The sequence below is a fragment of the Triticum aestivum genome, chromosome 3A (genome assembly GCF_018294505.1).
Source record: "Triticum aestivum cultivar Chinese Spring chromosome 3A, IWGSC CS RefSeq v2.1, whole genome shotgun sequence".
NCBI classification, from domain to species: domain Eukaryota; kingdom Viridiplantae; phylum Streptophyta; class Magnoliopsida; order Poales; family Poaceae; genus Triticum; species Triticum aestivum.
This window is the reverse complement of record NC_057800.1, coordinates 331,870,743-331,893,139: the sequence shown is the minus strand read 5'-3', so window position 1 is coordinate 331,893,139 and position 22,397 is coordinate 331,870,743.

Genomic DNA, 22,397 nt, shown 5'->3' with positions numbered 1-22,397 from the left:
CGGGCGGCGGCGGACGTTGTCCGGCCCGCTCCGGACACGTCCGGCGGCGGCGGATCTGGGATTTTTAGGGTTAGGAGGGAGAGGATCCGCGAATTTGGAATGGGGGTGTATATATAGGCATAGAGGGAGCTAGGAGAGTCCAAATGAGGTGCGGTTTTCGGCCACGCGATTGTGATCGAATGCTCTAGGGCATGGAGCAGAGTTTGGTCGGTTTTGGGCCAAATTGGAGGGGTGTTGGGCTGCAACACACACGAGGCCTTTTCGGTCCCTCGGTTAACCGTTGGAGTATCAAACGAAGTCCAAATGGTATGAAACTTGACAGGCGGTCTACCGGTAGTAAACCAAGGCCGCTTGGCAAATCTCGGTCCAATCCGGAAATGTTTAAACCCCACACACGAAAGAAAGCTAGAAATGACCACCGGAGGAGAACGAAGCGCTGGAATGCAAAACGGACAACGGGAAAAATGCTTGAATGCATGAGATGAACACGTATGCAAATGCGATGCACATGATGACATGATATGAGATGCATGACAACGACAACAACACACGGAGACAAAACCCGAACCCGAGAAAATAAATATAACTTAACGCCGGAAACGGCAAGAGTTGGAGTACAAATTGGGAAAGTTACATCCGGGGTGTTACAATATCTTTACCTATTAGTGTCTAGGTTGCATGGACGTAATAAAGGTGAAAAATGCATTATTTGGTGAATATATATATGCTGATTTATATGTATGTATATATATATATATTTCTTATGTGTCCAATAGCTAGGCAAGATTAGTGATCGTGCGTGGATGTACATCGGTCACACTAGTCAGAAAGACATGACCATTGAATGGTTAACAAAAACCAAGGGGTTTCTGAGAGCCACATTTGCAAATGGCCAGAGGACAACATGGTGCCCCTGTGTCAGGTGCAACAATTGCCACAAGAGGACAGAGGATGAAATGGTCAAACACCTGTAGAAGAAGGGTTCTACACCAGATTATACGGTGTGGAAATTTCATGGCGAGTCTGCCCAACATGCCAGAGCTGAGGTGCTTCGTCGTTGCACCGACGAGCATGGTACCGGGATGCAAGACATGGTGCAAGACTTTGTTGATGCTCGGGACTCGGATGATGAGATGGAGGAATCTGCAATGGCCTTCAATGAAATGTTGGAGTCTTCAAAATGTCCTCTCCATGAGCACACTGAGCTTTGTTAGCTGGATGCCATCTCACAAATAATGGCTCTAAAGGCTCAATTCAACATGGGCAGAGAATGCTACGATGCAATGATGATAGTATTTAGACGTTTTCTACCCAACGGCCATGTACTACCTGCAAACTTGCACCAGTCAGACAAAATCCTCCGTTCTCTTAAGATGCCCTATGAGAAGATACATGCCTGTGAGAAAGGATGTGCCTTATTTAGTCTTCAGTATGCGGACTTGAACTATCGTCCCATTTGCAAGTCATCCAGGTATGTTGTGGTAGACAACGGTATGGGTGAGAAGACGCAGACCAAAATCCCCGTTAATGTTCTTCAATATATGCCAATCATACCAAGACTTCAACATCTTTTCATGGTCGAAGAAACAGCCAGACAGATGACATGGCACAAAACGGGCAAAAGAACCCAACTAGATGCAGATGGGAAGCTGATGATGGTGCACACATCGGACGGTGAAGCATGGAAGCGCTTCGATGCATTACATGACGACAAAGTGGCGGATCCTAGGCATCCTCGAGTCGGCATCAGCACGGATGGATTCAGTGTGTTTGGTCTGACGGCAGCCCAATACAGTTGTTGGCCCGTATTTGTCTTTCCACTCAATCTCCCCCCCCCCCCGGATAGATTTTGCAAAGAAAAAACATTTTCCTGATGTTGATAATTCTAGGGCCCAACTATCCGGGGAAGAATATGAATGTGTACATGCAGCCGCTAAAGGACAAATTGCAAGAAGCCTGGGATAATGGGTTCAAGACATACGACGCCTTTGGCAAACGGAACTTCATAATGCGTGTCTAGTACATGTACTCGACACATGACTTGCCGGCGTATGCGCTATTCATTGGTTGGTGTGTGCATGGAAAGTTCCCGAGCCCCACATGCAAGGGAGCTCTTGAATTTCGTTGGATTCAGGCCGGTCGCAGGTTTTCTTGCTTCGACATGCATAGACAGTTTCTGGATCCTCGCCATAAGTTCAGGAAAGACAAGAAGAACTTCATCAGAGGTAGAGTTGTCAAAAACTCTGCACGACCTGCGTTGACAGGCCAAGAGACCCTGGATCAGTTAAACGCTCTCGAGCTAGGTCTAGAGCATCTAGGGTATTTCAAGGGGTATAACTCAAAACACACCCGGACTCACAAGACATGCTTGTGGGATCTGCCTTACTTCAAAGACCTCCTTTGCCCACACAACATCGATGTGATGCACATTGAGAAGAATATCGTCGAGGCACTTTTTGGTACATCGTTCGGCATAGATGGGAAGTCAAAGGATAATACTAAGGCTAGAGTCGATCTGGAGGTGCTATGTCATAGACCATTACAAAACATGCAACCACCGAAAGGAAAGCAGAACTGGACAAAGCCAAAGGCATGGTTTAATCTTGGAAGGCTAGCTATGAGGGAAATCATCTTGTGGGTGCAAAAGGAGTTGAGGTTCCCCGATGGATATGCAGCGAATCTAAAGAGGAGAGCGAGTCTTGATAAATTGAAGATATTTGGTCTCAAGAGTCATGATTGGCCCATATGGATCGAGCGGGTAATGCCGGTGATGTTGCGTGGCTTCATCCCTGAGGATGAATGGCTAGTACTGGCAGAGCTGAGCTATTTATTCTGTGTTATTTGTGCAAAAGAACTATCGCCTGGCCTGCTAGAAGAAATGGAAGAGTTGGCACCGGAGTTGATCTCCAAGTTAGAGAAGATCTTTCCGCCGGGCTTCTTTAATCCAATGCAGCACTTGATTTTGCATCTCCCAACCGAGGCAAGATTGAGGGGGGCGTGCAAAATTGTTGGTGCTATGCAACTAAGAGGATGCAGAAGATGCTACAAGCAAAATGTAAAAATAAACATAGAACTAAAGCATCGATGGCTGAGGCATTCATTACTAAGGAGGCAGCAAACTTCGTGACAGCACACTACGAAGCCAAAAATCGTCATTTGCATAATCTGAAGCCTCGGTACAATGCTGACGATCCTAAAAAGGGTGGATCCAACCTGATGAGGACATCAATACAATTGTTACACCCACAGCCCCTGCTGCTATACATACTGGACCAATTACTAGAGCTCGTGCACGCCAACTAAATTACCAGGTACTTTCGTTTCTTGGTAATGATTCTAATGATCATGAGAATATGATGCTGCCTAAATTGGATACATTTGTTTTGCTTACAAATGAAGGGCCTAGCTTGGAGAAGGATGAACATTGGAGCAAGAACAAGCATGGAGATGATGGCATGCGCAAGGGGAACAAGAACGGAGTTACAAGTGATGATTTCAGGACTTTGAAGCCACTATAATGGGTGCATGAAGCCTTGGACGAAATATACAAGATGCCACTTCATAAATTTCGTCCCGAGGCTATTTTAGGTGCTGCGTCACCTTATTATTGGGCCAGGCCCATGTAATTTCGAAATACATAAGTATAGGCTATTTTTAGAGTCCGTATGTGTGGGGAAACAAGAGATAGGGTTGATTTCGGACCCCTCCACCAAGGGCCACGAAATTCCCCCCCTCTTCTTCCATATATACAGCCCTTAGGGCATCGTTTAGACTTTGGGTTTTGTTTAGATTAAAAGTTCGCCATAGCTGCAACTTCGCGTACTTCGTTTGTGTTCAACGACCAGACAAAGGCGTCACAGAACCCCACCTTGATCAATAAAGCTTTCATCTTATATTCGCAATATCCAGATTGCAATCTCAGTTTCTTGCTTGTTCTTCGTTTGCTCGCAGGAAACAGACCCTCGTGGTCAGGTTGATCGTGCTCCGGCGTGGTCAATAACCTCTCGGAGTTGGTTTAGCGATTGCTAAGGCGCGACGTCCTCGCACGTTCGTAGTCGGATCGTCAAAGTCGACTGCCACCAAAGCGATATCCATCATCTCATCGAAAGACGGGACACCTTTGCCTCTATCACATAATCTCCTTCGTCTCCTCTAGATTGGTACGGTATGGTGCACGGTTTGGCAGTGAAGCACCGGGAATTAAGTCAATCTGGTGCTCAATCCCTCGAATAGGCGGTAATCCCGGTGGCACGTCTTGTGGAAAGACGTCAGCGAACTCCTGCAAAATGTTAGTGACAGCAGGAGGCAAAGAGGAAGGCACGTCCTCGAATGAAAATAATGCCTCTTTGCACACAAAAGCATAGCAAACAGATTTGCTGAAATCTAGCTCATCAATATCAGATTTGGTGGCAAATAAACATGCACTTTTCAATTTAATTTCAGAAGCAACACTAGATGGTTTATTATTAGGCTTCATTTGTTGCTCAAATTCTTTTGCCACAATCTGATTTTCACTCATATTCTTCTCCTGTTTTGCTTTATTAGCTCTATTAATATCATCTTTCAAAATGGAATCAGGAGTCATAGGAAGCAAAGTAATATTTTTATCCTTATGAACAAGAGTATAGTGATTGTTTCTACCATGGTGTACAGAATTTTTATCAAATTGCCATGGTGTACCAAGTAATAAGGAACATGCTTGCATAGGTACCACATCACAATCAACATAATCAGCATATGTAGAGATACTAAAATGCACACGAACAGTACGTGTTACCTTAACCTTGCCGCTGTTGTTGAACCATTGGATGTAGTAAGGATGTGGATGTGGTCTTGTGGTGAGAGAAAGCTTCTCCACCATCTCCATGCTAGCCAAGTTGTTGCAGCTCCCTCCGTCTATGATGACGCGCACAGAACGTTCCTTCACAACTCCCTTGGTATGGAACAAATTGTGCCTCTGATTTTGCTCAGCTTGTGTGACCTGCACACTCAAAACACGTTGAGCAACTAAACATTCATACCTGTCAGCGTCTTCAAGAGCCATGTATTGCGTCTCATGATCAGAATCATCTCCACCATGTTCTTCACGTGTAATAAGAGCCAAAGTCTCCTCATCATAGTTACTAGCGGTGATAGAGGCAAAGGTGTCCCGTCTTTCGATGAGATGGTGGATTTCGCTTTGGTGGAAGTCGACTTTGACGATCCGACTACGAACGTGCGAGGACGTCGCGCCTTAGCAATCGCTAAACCAACTCCGAGAGGTTATTGACCACGCCGGAGCACGATCAACCTGACCACGAGGGTCTGTTTCCTGCGAGCAAACGAAGAACAAGCAAGAAACTAAGATTGCAATCTGGATATTGCGAATATAAGATGAAAGCTTTATTGATCAAGGTGGGGTTCTGTGACGCCTTTGTCTGGTCGTTGAACACAAACGAAGTACGCGAAGTTGCAGCTATGGCGAACTTTTAATCTAAACAAAACCCCAAATTCTAAACGATGCCCTAAGGGCTGTATATATGGAGGAAGAGGGGGGGAATTTCGTGGCCCTTGGTGGAGGGGTCCGAAATCAACCCTATCTCTTGTTTCCCCACACATACGGACTCTAAAAATAGCCTATACTTATGTATTTCGAAATTACATGGGCCTGGCCCAATAATAAGGTGACGCAGCACCTAAAATAGCCTCGGAACGAAATTTATGAAGTGGCATCTTGTATATTTCGTCCAAGGCTTCATGCACCCATTATGGTGGCTTCAAAGTCCTGAAATCATCACTTGTAACTCCGTTCTTGTTCTTGCTCCAATGTTCATCCTTCTCCAAGCTAGGCCCTTCATTTGTAAGCAAAACAAATGTATCCAATTTAGGCAGCATCATATTCTCATGAACATTAGAATCATTACCAAGAAACGAAAGTACCTGGTAGTTTAGTTGGCGTGCACGAGCTCTAGTAATTGGTCCAGTATGTATAGCAGCAGGGGCTGTGGGTGTAACAATTTTATTGATGTCCTCATCATCCTCCCCTTCTTGAAATGAAGTCGTCCTCGACGGAAGTTCATCTTCCTCACCCAAATAAGGCTTCAAATCTGCAATGTTAAAAGTGGGACTAACCCCAAAATCTGCAGGTAGCTCAAGTTTATATGCATTATCATTTATTTTCTCTAACACCTTAAAGGGACCATCAGCACGTGGCATTAACTTTGATTTGCACAAATCAGGAAATCTATCCTTACGCAAATGTAACCAAACAAGATCTCCAGGTGCAAACACAACATGTTTTCTACCCTTATCTCCAGCAAGTTTATATTTAGCATTCATACGCTCAATGTTTTCCTTAGTTAACTCATGCATTTTTAAAATCAATTCAGCACGTTGTTTAGCATCAAAATTAACCTTCTCCGAAGATGGAAGAGGCAACAAATCAATAGGTGCACGAGGTAGGAAACCATACACAACTTCAAAAGGGCACATCTTAGTAGTAGAATGCAATGAACGATTATAAGCAAATTCAATATGAGGCAAGCATTCCTCCCACATTTTCTTATTATTCTTCAAAACAGCCCTAAGCATAGTAGACAACGTTCTATTGACTACTTCAGCTTGTCCATCAGTTTGGGGGTGACAAGTAGTACTAAAAAGCAGTTTAGTCCCCAACTTAGCCCATAAACATCTCCAAAAGTGGCTAAGAAATTTAGTATCACGATCTGAAACAATAGTATTTGGCACACCATGCAAGCGAATAAATTCAGGGAAGAACAAATAAGCAATATTATTAATGCCTCTACAATCAACACACATACGTGATGTACCATCCTTTTTCGGCACTAGAATAATAGGAACAACACAAGGACTAAGGGATTCGCGTATATAACCTTTGTCGAGAAGCTCTTGTACTTGACGCATAATCTCCTTCGTCTCCTCTGGATTGGTACGGTATGGTGCACGGTTTGGCAGTGAAGCACCGGGAATTAAGTCAATCTGATGCTCAATCCCTCGAATAGGCGGTAATCCCGGTGGCACGTCTTGTGGAAAGACGTCAGCGAACTCCTGCAAAATGTTAGTGACAGCAGGAGGCAAAGAGGAAGGCACATCCTCGAATGAAAATAATGCCTCTTTGCACACAAAAGCATAGCAAACAGATTTGCTGAAATCTAGCTCATCAATATCAGATTTGGTGGCAAATAAACATGCACTTTTCAATTTAATTTCAGAAGCAACACTAGATGGTTTATTATTAGGCTTCATTTGTTGCTCAAATTCTTTTGCCACAATCTGATTTTCACTCTTATTCTTCTCCTGTTTTGCTTTATTAGCTCTATTAATATCATCTTTCAAAATGGAATCAGGAGTCATAGGAAGCAAAGTAATATTTTTATCCTTATGAACAAGAGTATAGTGATTGTTTCTACCATGGTGTACAGAGTTTTTATAAAATTGCCATGGTCTACCAAGTAATAAGGAACATGCTTGCATAGGTACCACATCACAATCAACATAATCAGCATATGTAGAGATACTAAAATGCACACGAACAGTACGTGTTACCTTAACCTTGCCGCTGTTGTTGAACCATTGGATGTAGTAAGGATGTGGATGTGGTCTTGTGGTGAGAGAAAGCTTCTCCACCATCTCCATGCTAGCCAAGTTGTTGCAGCTCCCTCCGTCTATGATGACGCGCACAGAACGTTCCTTCACAACTCCCTTGGTATGGAACAAATTGTGCCTCTGATTTTGCTCAGCTTGTGTGACCTGCACACTCAAAACACGTTGAGCAACTAAACATTCATACCTGTCAGCGTCTTCAGGAGCCATGTATTGCGTCTCATGATCAGAATCATCTCCACCATGTTCTTCACGTGTAATAAGAGCCAAAGTCTCCTCATCATAGTCACTAGCGGACTCATATCCACCATCCGCGGTAGCAATCATCACATGCGGAGATTTGCATTCTCTCGCATAATGACCTCCTCCCTTACAATGACGACAAATAATATCACTTGTGTGCCCTGTTGATGCCCTGGAAGAAGAAGAACTCCGTGCAGGCCCAGCAGTTGCGCTCTTGGCAGATAATGGTGGTTGTGCCTGTTTTCTTGTATCACGACTGGAGGAGGCACCTGATTGAGGTGCTGGTGCAGTTGAAGTAGAAGATGCACGCGGTGTCCATGATGAAGGTCGGCCTGCAGAAAAGTTAGTTCGCCCCAATGCTTGTCGATCCTGCACTTCACGTTCAGCTTTACAAGCAAGATGGAATAAACGAGTGATATTAGTATACTCCTTATAGTCTAGAATGGTCTGAATCTCTCTATTTAATCCACCCAGAAAATGTGCAAGCATAGCTTCATTCTCCTCAACAATACCACATCTAATCATGCCAGTTTGTAATTCCTGATAATATTCTTCTACAGAATTTTTTCCTTGTCTTAAGCGCTGTAATTTTTGAAGCAATTCACGTTGATAATATGGTGGAACCCAACGAGTACGCATAGCAGTTTTCAAAGCAGCCCAAGTAGCGGGAATAGGATATAATCTACAATGTTCAGACCACCATACACATGCAAAACTAGTGAAAGCACAAACAGCAGCAGCAACCCGTCTCTCCTCAGGATATTGTAAACATGTAAATCGTTGTTCAGTTTCTAACTCCCATGTAAGATATATATCAGGAACATATCTACCCTCAAATGGTGGAATATTCAATTTCAGTTTAGGAATATGGACATCATCTCGTACCTGAGGTGGTGGTGCAGGCCTACCATTACGAATATATACCTGAGGTCGACCTGCTGGTGGTGGTGCAGGTGGCTGCACGTAGTGCTGATTTTGATCAACCTCATCCTCATAATCGCCCGCATACTCATCATCCTCCTGGGTACCAGCAGCAGCAGTAGCAGGAGCCAAAGAAGCACCAACAGCAGTAGCAGCGGCACCAGAATTTTGTCCTGGCTCAATAGGAACACGCTGTGCTCGTCCATACTGATTCGGAAGGGGGCGTAGTTGTTGTTGTTGCAGAGGTGCGACAGGTGCAGCCGGTGGTGGAAGACTCGCAAGCAGTTCATTAAATCTGTTATCGAGCTTTGTTTCGAACGTCTTCCCAAGGCCAGTGATCTTCTCCATGGCCTCTTCAAAATTGTTCAGCACATCTTGTACCTGTTCAGTCATCATTTGCTGAAACTTATCATGAAGCTCCTTGCTCGATAAGTTCTCCCAGTCAATCTCGTCGGCTTGTGATCCTGGCATGGTTAGCAGCAATAGAAACACACAAGAATATGATCCTACAGACTACTAAGAAGTGGTGGTGGTGTATCACAAATCCGTCAAGCAAATCTCAAATTCTTACCAGTTCTTACCCAGCAGCAGGTGGTGATCGGCAACCGTTGTAGTCAAAAACTCTCAAAGCTTGGATAGAGCGATTACCAGGGAGAGTCAAACACACGACGTAGATGTATGTGGAGCTGGGAAGGCTTATAGTATGGTAGCAAAAAGGGTCAGCAATAATCAATTCAGAGATGCAAAGTTGAATAAACGCTCAACGACGGTACTGTGCTGGTCCTAGGCTAGACTGTGCTAGAGACGCGAGCCTAGAACACCAACAAAATCACGGCGCGGCACGTAAACAAGGGAAAAGCACACTCTGAAAAAAAAAATCGCTCTTTTTTTTGCGCTCTTTTTTTTTGCGCTGCTTTTTTTTGCGAAAAATCACTATAATGGCGAGTGTCTCAAAACTCTTCCTAGCTCAAACGGACAGGATGGGCACGAAATTTTTTCGACCAATTTTTTTTTCGACTGCCCGGACCCAAAAACTGGAAACGAGTCAAAAAAAACTTCCTATAATGGCACCTGTCTCAAAACACTCAGAAACACCTAAAAATAGGATAGCCAGAAAATTTTTCGAAAAATGCGTTTTCGAAAAATTTTGGGCCTAAACGGAGCGTGGCTACCCAACTCTTTTTTTTTCCGAAACCTACTCCGGTAAGGAAACACGAATCGGAATCTAGATGGATCTCGAAAACAAACCTAATATGCAAGGAACTCGGATTGGTGGTGGATATATGGTGGTGGTATATGGCAGCGGTGGTGGTAGCGGTGGTAGTATATGGATATAGATCGGTGGTGGTATATGGACACGGATTGGTGGTGGTATATGGATACGGATTCGGAGCGGTGGCGGATAAGCGGTGGTGGTAGATGGCAGGGGCGATGATGATGGTGCGGCGGCGGCGTGACAACTTATGACCAGAACTCGAAACTCTAAAAGACTAGACTCTAAGACCAGCAACTAGACACGACGATGCAACCGCAAATTCAACAAAGCAAAACCCTAAAAAGATTAGGCAAAGGCTCAGATTGGTTCGGATATGATGAACTAACCCTAATTTTTTTGTGGCTTTTTCGTGGACTGTAGGTATGAAGAACAGACTCGATCTAAACTACGAAAAACTGTAAAATCTCACCGAGCAACCTGGAAATCTGATACCACTTGATAGAGGCAAAGGTGTCCCGTCTTTCGATGAGATGATGGATATCGCTTTGGTGGCAGTCGACTTTGACGATCCGACTACGAACGTGCGAGGACGTCGCGCCTTAGCAATCGCTAAACCAACTCCGAGAGGTTATTGACCACGCCGGAGCACGATCAACCTGACCACAAGGGTCTGTTTCCTGCGAGCAAACGAAGAACAAGCAAGAAACTGAGATTGCAATCTGGATATTGCGAATATAAGATGAAAGCTTTATTGATGAAGGTGGGGTTCTGTGACGCCTTTGTCTGGTCGTTGAACACAAACGAAGTACGCGAAGTTGCAGCTATGGCGAACTTTTAATCTAAACAAAACCCAAAGTCTAAACGATGCCCTAAGGGCTGTATATATGGAGGAAGAGGGGGGAATTTCGTGGCCCTTGGTGGAGGGGTCCGAAATCAACCCTATCTCTTGTTTCCCCACACATACGGACTCTAAAAATAGCCTATACTTATGTATTTCGAAATTACATGGGCCTGGCCCAATAATAAGGTGACGCAGCACCAAAAATAGTCTCGGGACGAAATTTATGAAGTGGCATCTTGTATATTTCGTCCAAGGCTTCATGCACCCATTATGGTGGCTTCAAAGTCCTGAAATGTTCACTTGTAACTCCATTCTTGTTCCCCTTGCGCATGCCATCATCTCCATGCTTGTTCTTGCTCCAATGTTCATCCTTCTCCAAGCTAGGCCCTTCATTTGTAAGCAAAACAAATGTATCCAATTTAGGCAGCATCATATTCTCATGAACATTAGAATCATTACCAAGAAACGAAAGTACCTGGTAATTTAGTTGGCGTGCACGAGCTCTAGTAATTGGTCCAGTATGTATAGCAGCAGGGGCTGTGGGTGTAACAATTGTATTGATGTCCTCATCATTATGCGTCAAGTACAAGAGCTTCTCGACAAAGGTTATATACGCGAATCCCTTAGTCCTTGTGCTGTTCCTATTATTCTAGTGCCGAAAAAGGATGGTACATCACGTATGTGTGTTGATTGTAGAGGCATTAATAATATTACTATTCGTTATCGTCATCCTATTCCTAGGCTCGATGATATGCTTGATGAATTGAGTGGCTCTACAACATTCTCCAAAGTTGATTTGCGTAGTGGATACCATCAAATTCGTATGAAGTTGGGGGATGAATGGAAAACAGCATTTAAAACTAAGTTTGGATTATATGAGTGGTTAGTCATGCCTTTTGGGTTAACTAATGCGCCTAGTACTTTCATGAGACTAATGAACGAAGTTTTACGTGCTTTCATTGGACGATTTGTGGTAGTCTATTTTGATGATATACTGATTTATAGCAGATCTTTGGAAGAACATTTGGAACATTTACGTGTTGTTTTTATTGCTCTACGTGATGCACGTTTGTTTGGTAACCTTGGGAAGTGCACCTTTTGCACCGACCGAGTATCTTTTCTTGGCTATGTTGTTACCCCACAGGGAATTGAAGTTGACAAAGCCAAGATTGAAGCTATTGAAAGTTGGCCGCAGCCCAAAACGGTCACACAAGTGAGGAGTTTTCTTGGCCTCGCTGGATTCTATAGGCGTTTTGTGAGAGATTTCAGCACCATTGCTACACCTCTCAACGAGCTTACAAAGAAGGATGTGCCTTTTGTTTGGGGTACCGCACAGGAAGAAGCCTTCACGGTATTGAAAGATAAGTTGACACATGCTCCTTTACTCCAACTTCCTGATTTTAATAAGACTTTTGAGCTTGAATGTGATGCTAGTGGAATTGGATTAGGAGGTGTGTTATTACAAGATGGCAAACCTGTTGCATACTTTTCTGAAAAATTGAGTGGGCCTAGTCTGAATTATTCTACTTATGATAAAGAATTATATGCTCTTGTTCGGACTTTAGAAACATGGCAACATTATTTATGGCCCAAAGAATTTGTTATACATTCTGATCATGAATCTTTGAAACATATTAAAAGTCAAGCTAAACTGAATCGTAGACATGCTAAATGGGTTGAATTCATTGAGACTTTCCCTTAGGTCATTAAACACAAGAAGGGAAAAGAAAATGTTATTGCTGATGCATTGTCTCGTCGCTATACTATGCTTTCACAACTTGACTTCAAAATATTTGGTTTGGAGACCATCAAAGATCAATATGTGCATGATGCTGATTTTAAAGATGTAATGCAGAATTGTAAAGAAGGAAGAATGTGGAACAAGTTTCTCGTTAACGATGGATTTGTGTTTCGTGCTAACAAGCTATGCATTCCAGCTAGCTCCGTTCGTCTTTTGTTGTTGCAGGAGGCGCATGGAGGAGGATTAATGGGACACTTTGGCGTGAAGAAGACGGAGGACGTACTTGCTACACATTTCTTTTGGCCAAAGATGAGACGGGATGTTGAGCGTTTTATTGCTCGATGCACTACATGTCAAAAAGCTAAGTCACGACTCAATCCTCATGGTTTATATATGCCTTTGCCTGTACCTAGTGTTCCTTGGGAGGATATATCTATGGACTTTGTTTTAGGTTTACCTCGAACAAAGAAGGGGAGGGATAGCATATTTGTTGTCGTGGATAGATTCTCGAAAATGGCACACTTTATACCATGTCATAAAAGCGATGATGCTGTTAATGTTGCTGATTTGTTCTTTCGTGACATTATTCGCTTGCATGGTGTGCCAAATACTATTGTTTCAGATCGTGATACTAAATTTCTTAGCCACTTTTGGAGATGTTTATGGGCTAAGTTGGGGACTAAACTGCTTTTTAGTACTACTTGTCACCCCCAAACTGATGGACAAACTGAAGTAGTCAATAGAACGTTGTCTACTATGCTTAGGGCTGTTTTGAAGAATAATAAGAAAATGTGGGAGGAATGCTTGCCTCATATTGAATTTGCTTATAATCGTTCATTGCATTCTACTACTAAGATGTGCCCTTTTGAAGTTGTGTATGGTTTCCTACCTCGTGCACCTATTGATTTGTTGCCTCTTCCATCTTCGGAGAAGGTTAATTTTGATGCTAAACAACGTGCTGAATTGATTTTAAAAATGCATGAGTTAACTAAGGAAAACATTGAGCGTATGAATGCTAAATATAAACTTGCTGGAGATAAGGGTAGAAAACATGTTGTGTTTGCACCTGGAGATCTTGTTTGGTTACATTTGCGTAAGGATAGATTTCCTGATTTGTGCAAATCAAAGTTAATGCCACGTGCTGATGGTCCCTTTAAGGTGTTAGAGAAAATAAATGATAATGCATATAAACTTGAGCTACCTGCAGATTTTGGGGTTAGTCCCACTTTTAACATTGCAGATTTGAAGCCTTATTTGGGTGAGGAAGATGAACTTCCGTCGAGGACGACTTCATTTCAAGAAGGGGAGGATGATGAGGACATCAATAAAATTGTTACACCCACAGCCCCTGCTGCTATACATACTGGACCAATTACTAGAGCTCGTGCACGCCAACTAAACTACCAGGTACTTTCGTTTCTTGGTAATGATTCTAATGTTCATGAGAATATGATGCTGCCTAAATTGGATACATTTGTTTTGCTTACAAATGAAGGGCCTAGCTTGGAGAAGGATGAACATTGGAGCAAGAACAAGAACGGAGTTACAAGTGATGATTTCAGGACTTTGAAGCCACCATAATGGGTGCATGAAGCCTTGGACGAAATATACAAGATGCCACTTCATAAATTTCGTTCCGAGGCTATTTTAGGTGCTGCGTCACCTTATTATTGGGCCAGGCCCATGTAATTTCGAAATACATAAGTATAGGCTATTTTTAGAGTCCGTATGTGTGGGGAAACAAGAGATAGGGTTGATTTCGGACCCCTCCACCAAGGGCCACGAAATTCCCCCCCTCTTCCTCCATATATACAGCCCTTAGGGCATCGTTTAGAATTTGGGGTTTTGTTTAGATTAAAAGTTCGCCATAGCTGCAACTTCGCGTACTTCGTTTGTGTTCAACGACCAGACAAAGGCGTCACAGAACCCCACCTTGATCAATAAAGCTTTCATCTTATATTCGCAATATCCAGATTGCAATCTTAGTTTCTTGCTTGTTCTTCGTTTGCTCGCAGGAAACAGACCCTCGTGGTCAGGTTGATCGTGCTCCGGCGTGGTCAATAACCTCTCGGAGTTGGTTTAGCGATTGCTAAGGCGCGACGTCCTCGCACGTTCGTAGTCGGATCGTCAAAGTCGACTTCCACCAAAGCGATATCCATCATCTCATCGAAAGATCGGGACCCTCGCCTCTATCAGTTTTGGGCTGCGGCCAACTCTCAATAGCTTCAATCTTGGCTTTATCAACTTCAATTCCCTGTGGAGTAACAACATAGCCAAGAAAAGATACTCGGTCGGTGCAAAAGGTGCACTTCCCAAGGTTACCAAACAAACGTGCATCACGTAGAGCAATAAAAACAGCACGTAAATGTTCCAAATGTTCTTCCAAAGATCTGCTATAAATCAATATGTCATCAAAGTAAACTACCACAAATCGTCCAATGAAAGCACGTAAAACTTCGTTCATTAATCTCATGAAAGTACTAGGTGCATTAGTTAACCCAAAAGGCATGACTAACCACTCATATAATCCAAACTTAGTTTTAAATGTTGTTTTCCATTCATCTCCCAATTTCATACGAATTTGATGGTAGCCACTACGCAAATCAACTTTGGAGAATATTGTAGAGCCACTCAATTCATCAAGCATATCATCTAGCCTAGGAATAGGATGACGATGACGAATAGTAATATTATTAATGCCTCTACAATCAACACACATACGTGATGTACCATCTTTTTTCGGCACTAGAATAATAGGAACAGCACAAGGAGTAAGGGATTCGCGTATATAACCTTTGTCGAGAAGCTCTTGTACTTGACGCATAATCTCCTTTGTCTCCTCTGGATTGGTACGGTATGGTGCACGGTTTGGCAGTGAAGCACCGGGAATTAAGTCAATCTGATGCTCAATCCCTCGAATAGGCGGTAATGCCAGTGGCACGTCTTGTGGAAAGATGTCAGTGAACTCCTGCAAAATGTTAGTGACAGCAGGAGGCAAAGAGGAAGGCACGTCCTCGAATGAAAATAATGCCTCTTTGCACACAAAAGCATAGCAAACAGATTTGCTGAAATCTAGCTCATCAATATCAGATTTGGTGGCAAATAAACATGCACTTTTTAATTTAATTTCAGAAGCAACACTAGATGGTTTATTATTAGGCTTCATTTGTTGCTCAAATTCTTTTGCCACAATCTGATTTTCACTCTTATTCGTCTCCTGTTTTGCTTTATTAGCTCTATTAATATCATCTTTTAAAATGGAATCAGGAGTCATAGGAAGCAAAGTAATATTTTTATCCTTATGAACAAGAGTATAGTGATTGTTTCTACCATGGTGTACAGAATTTTTATCAAATTGCCATGGTCTACCAAGTAATAAGGAACATGCTTGCATAGGTTGATAGAGGCAAAGGTGTCCCGTCTTTCGATGAGAAGGTGGATTTCGCTTTGGTGGAAGTCGACTTTGACGATCCGACTACGAACGTGCGAGGACGTCGCGCCTTAGCAATCGCTAAACCAACTCCGAGAGGTTATTGACCACGCCGGGGCACGATCAACCTGACCACGAGGGTCTGTTTCCTGCGAGCAAACGAAGAACAAGCAAGAAACTAAGATTGCAATCTGGATATTGCGAATATAAGATGAAAGCTTTATTGATCAAGGTGGGGTTCTGTGACGCCTTTGTCTGGTCGTTGAACACAAACGAAGTACGCGAAGTTGCAGCTATGGCGAACTTTTAATCTAAACAAAACCCAAAATCTAAACGATGCCCTAAGGGCTGTATATATGGAGGAAGAGGGGGGGAATTTCGTGGCCCTTGGTGGAGGGGTCCGAAATCAACCCTATCTCTTGTTTCCCCACACATACGGACTCTAAAAATAGCCTATACTTATGTATTTCGAAATTACATGGGCCTGGCCCAATAATAAGGTGACGCAGCACCTAAAATAGCCTCGGAACGAAATTTATGAAGTGGCATCTTGTATATTTCGTCCAAGGCTTCATGCACCCATTATGGTGGCTTCAAAGTCCTGAAATCATCACTTGTAACTCCGTTCTTGTTCTTGCTCCAATGTTCATCCTTCTCCAAGCTAGGCCCTTCATTTGTAAGCAAAACAAATGTATCCAATTTAGGCAGCATCATATTCTCATGAACATTAGAATCATTACCAAGAAACGAAAGTACCTGGTAGTTTAGTTGGCGTGCACGAGCTCTAGTAATTGGTCCAGTATGTATAGCAGCAGGGGCTGTGGGTGTAACAATTTTATTGATGTCCTCATCATCCTCCCCTTCTTGAAATGAAGTCGTCCTCGACGGAAGTTCATCTTCCTCACCCAAATAAGGCTTCAAATCTGCAATGTTAAAAGTGGGACTAACCCCAAAATCTGCAGGTAGCTCAAGTTTATATGCATTATCATTTATTTTCTCTAACACCTTAAAGGGACCATCAGCACGTGGCATTAACTTTGATTTGCACAAATCAGGAAATCTATCCTTACGCAAATGTAACCAAACAAGATCTCCAGGTGCAAACACAACATGTTTTCTACCCTTATCTCCAGCAAGTTTATATTTAGCATTCATACGCTCAATGTTTTCCTTAGTTAACTCATGCATTTTTAAAATCAATTCAGCACGTTGTTTAGCATCAAAATTAACCTTCTCCGAAGATGGAAGAGGCAACAAATCAATAGGTGCACGAGGTAGGAAACCATACACAACTTCAAAAGGGCACATCTTAGTAGTAGAATGCAATGAACGATTATAAGCAAATTCAATATGAGGCAAGCATTCCTCCCACATTTTCTTATTATTCTTCAAAACAGCCCTAAGCATAGTAGACAACGTTCTATTGACTACTTCAGTTTGTCCATCAGTTTGGGGGTGACAAGTAGTACTAAAAAACAGTTTAGTCCCCAACTTAGCCCATAAACATCTCCAAAAGTGGCTAAGAAATTTAGTATCACGATCTGAAACAATAGTATTTGGCACACCATGCAAGCGAATAATTTCACGAAAGAACAAATCAGCAACATTAATAACATCATCGCTTTTATGACATGGTATAAAGTGTGCCATTTTCGAGAATCTATCCACGACAACAAATATGCTATCCCTCCCCTTCTTTGTTCGAGGTAAACCTAAAACAAAGTCCATAGATATATCCTCCCAAGGAACACTAGGTACAGGCAAAGGCATATATAAACCATGAGGATTGAGTCGTGACTTAGCTTTTAGACATGTAGTGCATCGAGCAATAAAACGCTCAACATCCCGTCTCATCTTTGGCCAAAAGAAATGTGTAGCAAGTACGTCCTCCGTCTTCTTCACACCAAAGTGTCCCATTAATCCTCCTCCATGCGCCTCCTGCAACAACAAAAGACGAACGGAGCTAGCTGGAATGCATAGCTTGTTAGCACGAAACACAAATCCATCGTTAACGACAAACTTGTTCCACATTCTTCCTTCTTTACAATTCTGCATTACATCTTTAAAATCAGCATCATGCACATATTGATCTTTGATGGTCTCCAAACCAAATATTTTGAAGTCAAGTTGTGAAAGCATAGTATAGCGACGAGACAATGCATCAGCAATAACATTTTCTTTTCCCTTCTTGTGTTTAATGACATAAGGGAATGATGAGGACATCAATACAATTATTACACCCACAGCCCCTGCTGCTATACATACTGGACCAATTACTAGAGCTCGTGCACGCCAACTAAATTACCAGGTACTTTCGTTTCTTGGTAATGATTCTATTGTTCATGAGAATATGATGCTGCCTAAATTGGATACATTTGTTTTGCTTACAAATGATGGGCCTAGCTTGGAGAAGGATGAACATTGGAGCAAGAACAAGCATGGAGATGATGGCATGCGCAAGGGAAACAAGAACGGAGTTACAAGTGATGATTTCAGGACTTTGAAGCCACCATAATGGGTGCATGAAGCCTTGGACGAAATATACAAGATGCCACTTCATAAATTTCGTCCCGAGGCTATTTTAGGTGCTGCGTCACCTTATTATTGGGCCAGGCCCATGTAATTTCGAAATACATAAGTATAGGCTATTTTTAGAGTCCGTATGTGTGGGGAAACAAGAGATAGGGTTGATTTCGGACCCCTCCACCAAGGGCCACGAAATTTCCCCCCCTCTTCCTCCATATATACAGCCCTTAGGGCATCGTTTAGACTTTGGGTTTTGTTTAGATTAAAAGTTCGCCATAGCTGCAACTTCGCGTACTTCGTTTGTGTTCAACGACCAGACAAAGGCGTCACAGAACCCCACCTTGATCAATAAAGCTTTCATCTTATATTCGCAATATCCAGATTGCAATCTTAGTTTCTTGCTTGTTCTTCGTTTGCTCGCAGGAAACAGACCCTCGTGGTCAGGTTGATCGTGCTCCGGCGTGGTCAATAACCTCTCGGAGTTGGTTTAGCGATTGCTAAGGCGCGACGTCCTCGCACGTTCGTAGTCGGATCATCAAAGTCGACTTCCACCAAAGCGAAATCCACCATCTCATCGAAAGACGGGACACCTTTGCCTCTATCAAATTATCGGTACATTGTTTCGCAACTTCTAATTCCTTTGAACTGCTCTTATTCCCGGATAAATTTGATACAGTCGATACGTCGCCAAATTCTCGTATGGAGCGGTGATCCAAAAGGATTCCGTCGAAGAATATGAGCTTCTGGCAAAGCATGCAGGCGGCTATCCCGGTTTCATCTCTTGGTTCAAACAAACGGTAATTTCCATTAGACCATTTCATTTCTTCGTCTAATTTGTGGCTAATGCAACGATCCCTTTTGTATTAAACTTGTAGGCTAATTCAAAATTAATGGACGCCGAATTGAGACAAGTCACTAATGGTTTTGACTTTAAGGTCCATTCATTTGACAAAAACGACATCAATGGGTATCGCTTTCGTACCTATGGCAAAAAGCTTTCTATGGCTGACCGAAAGTCTACAAATTGTTGTGTCTCTGCTATCGGTGAAGGAGATACCGAGTATTATGGAAGAGTTGAAGCAATTTATGAACTTCAATTCAATGGTGCAAACCCACCAAACGTCGTAGTCTTCAAATGTTATTGGTTCCAGACGAAGGAGACTAGAAGGACTCATGAACACTTAGGGCTAGTGGAAATCAAACAAAGCACCCAGTTGGATGTTCCCGATGTCTATATTATGGCTCAATAGGCAACCCAAGTTTTTATTGGGGAACGTAGCATGGAATTTCAAAAAAAATCCTACACTCCTGCAAGATCTATCCAGGAGATGCATAGCAACGAGAGGGGGAGAGTGTGTCCATGTACACTCGTAGACCGAAAGCGGAAGCGTTACGTTAACACGGTCGATGTAGTCGAACGTCTTCACGATCCAACCGATCTAGTACCGAACGTACGGCACCTCCGAGTTCAGCACACATTCAGCTCGATGGCGTCCCTCGAACTCTTGATCCAGCAGAGGGTCGAGGGAGAATTTCGCCAGCACGACGGCGTGGTGACGGTGATGGTGGTGTGATCCGCGTAGGGCTTCGCCTAAGCACTACGACGCCATGACCGGAGGAGTAAACTATGGAGGGGTACCGTACAGGGCTAAGAGAAAAATTGATGTGCTATCGAGGTGCCCCCTGTCCCATATATAAAGGAGGGGAGGACGAGGCCGGCCACCAAGGGGCGTGCCATGGCTGGGAGTCCTACTAGGACTCCACTCCTAGTAGGATTCGGCCCCCCCTTTTTCCTTTCTCATCGGAGGGGAAAAGGAATGAGAGGGAGAGGGAAAGGGGGCGCTGCCCCCTCCCCTAGTCCAATTCGGACTCCCATGGGGGGCACGCGGCCACCCCTTGCGGGCTCCCCTCTCTCCACTAAGGCCCATGTAGGCCCAATACTTCCCCCCAAGGGGGTTCCGGTAACCCCTCGGTACTCTGAAATATACCCGAACCTTTCTGAAACCATTCAGGTGTCCTAATATCATCCTCCAATATATCAATCTTTACCTCTCGATCATTTCGAGACTCCTTGTTATGTATGTGATCTCATCCGGGACTCCGAAAAACTTCGGTCACCAAAAACACATAACTCATAATACAAATCATCATCGAACGTTAAGCGTGCGGACCCTACGGGTTCGAGAACTATGTAGACATGACCGAGACACATCTCCGGTCCATAACCAATAGTGGAACCTGGATGCTCATATTGGTTCCTACATATTCTATGAAGATCTTTATCGGTCAAACCGCAATAACAACATACGTTATTCCCTTTGTAATCGGTATGTTACTTGCCCGAGATTCGATCGTCGGTATCCTCATACCTAGTTCATTCTTGTTACCGGCAAGTCTCTTTACTCGTTCTGTAATGCATCATCCCGCAACTAACTCACTAGTCACATTGCTTGCAAGGCTTATAGTGATGTGCATTACCGAGTGGGCCCAGAGATACCTCTCCGATACTCGGAGTGACAAATCCTAATCTTGATCTATGCCAACCCAACAAACACATTTGGAGACACCTGTAGAGCATCATTATAATCACCCGGTTACGTTGTGACACTTGATAGCACACAAGGTGTTCCTCTGGTATTCGTGAGTTGCATAATCTCATAGTCAGAGGAATATATATATAAGTCATGAAGAAAGCAATAGCAATAAAACTTAACGATCATTATGCTAAGCTAACAGGTGGGTCTTTTCCATCACATCATTCTCCTAATGATGTGATCCCGTTCATCAAATGACAACACATGTCTATGGTCAAGAAACTTAACCATCTTTGATTAACGAGCTAGTCAAGTAGAGGCATACTAGGGACACTTTGTTTTGTCTATGTATTCACACATGTATCAAGTTTCCGGTTAATACAATTCTAGCATGAATAATAAACATTTATCATGATATGAGGACATATAAATAACAACTTTATTAATGCCTCTAGGGCATATTTCCTTCAGTTTTCTATCTGCCGTGGGCTTGTCAAAGTGATCCAAATCTCAATGGTTGGGATGTCGTTTATGAAGTGCCGCCACGTGTTAGACCACCTCCCCCCAATGAAGAGGATTATGAACCTCACATTAACCCAGACACATATGAAGGAGAATTCTTCCAAGAAACACGTTTGTCCAAAAAAAACATTTCCAGAACCGCTCTACTTCACCCCAGAACATTGAAGTAGACAGCGACAGTGAACCCGACTTCACCCCTGAGCCCGAACTAGAAGAGCCTGAACTAGAAGAGGTTACTGTTGCGGATGACCTGTCAATGCTTGATCAATTACGTAAAGGTGCCCTTCCACATGATGATGCATTTATTAATGATGATGATGAGCACGTCATTACAGGATAGTGATGATGATGATGCATTTATTGATCCCGGAGCATTTATTGAACCCGACGATCCAGATTATTATTAGGTATTCAATTTTTTATGTTGTACTTCATTTATATAGTTACTTGTATGATTGTATGATTTATATAGTTACTTGTATAATTTTCTTACTTTGTATGATTGTTTCTTATACATAGTGCCATGGTCCTGATGTCCGTCCCTGTCGGCCCACACCCGCTTTATGATTCAGATGTGGTAAATTATCTTTCATAACTTTTTGTTGCATTTCGCATTTATGACAATTATGGCCATCAAGTTGACATACAGATATTTTTAATCTAAGAGGTATGTGAACCGGAATTTCAAACCGACCCTCTTGTCGAGAAGTTAAATTTAGTTGAAAAAGAAAATGAGTATTTGAAAGAAAAAATTAAAAGAATTGAAGAAGAGAAAATGACATTGGAGTTGTATGTTGCCGATGTCGTCGATGATCACAAGA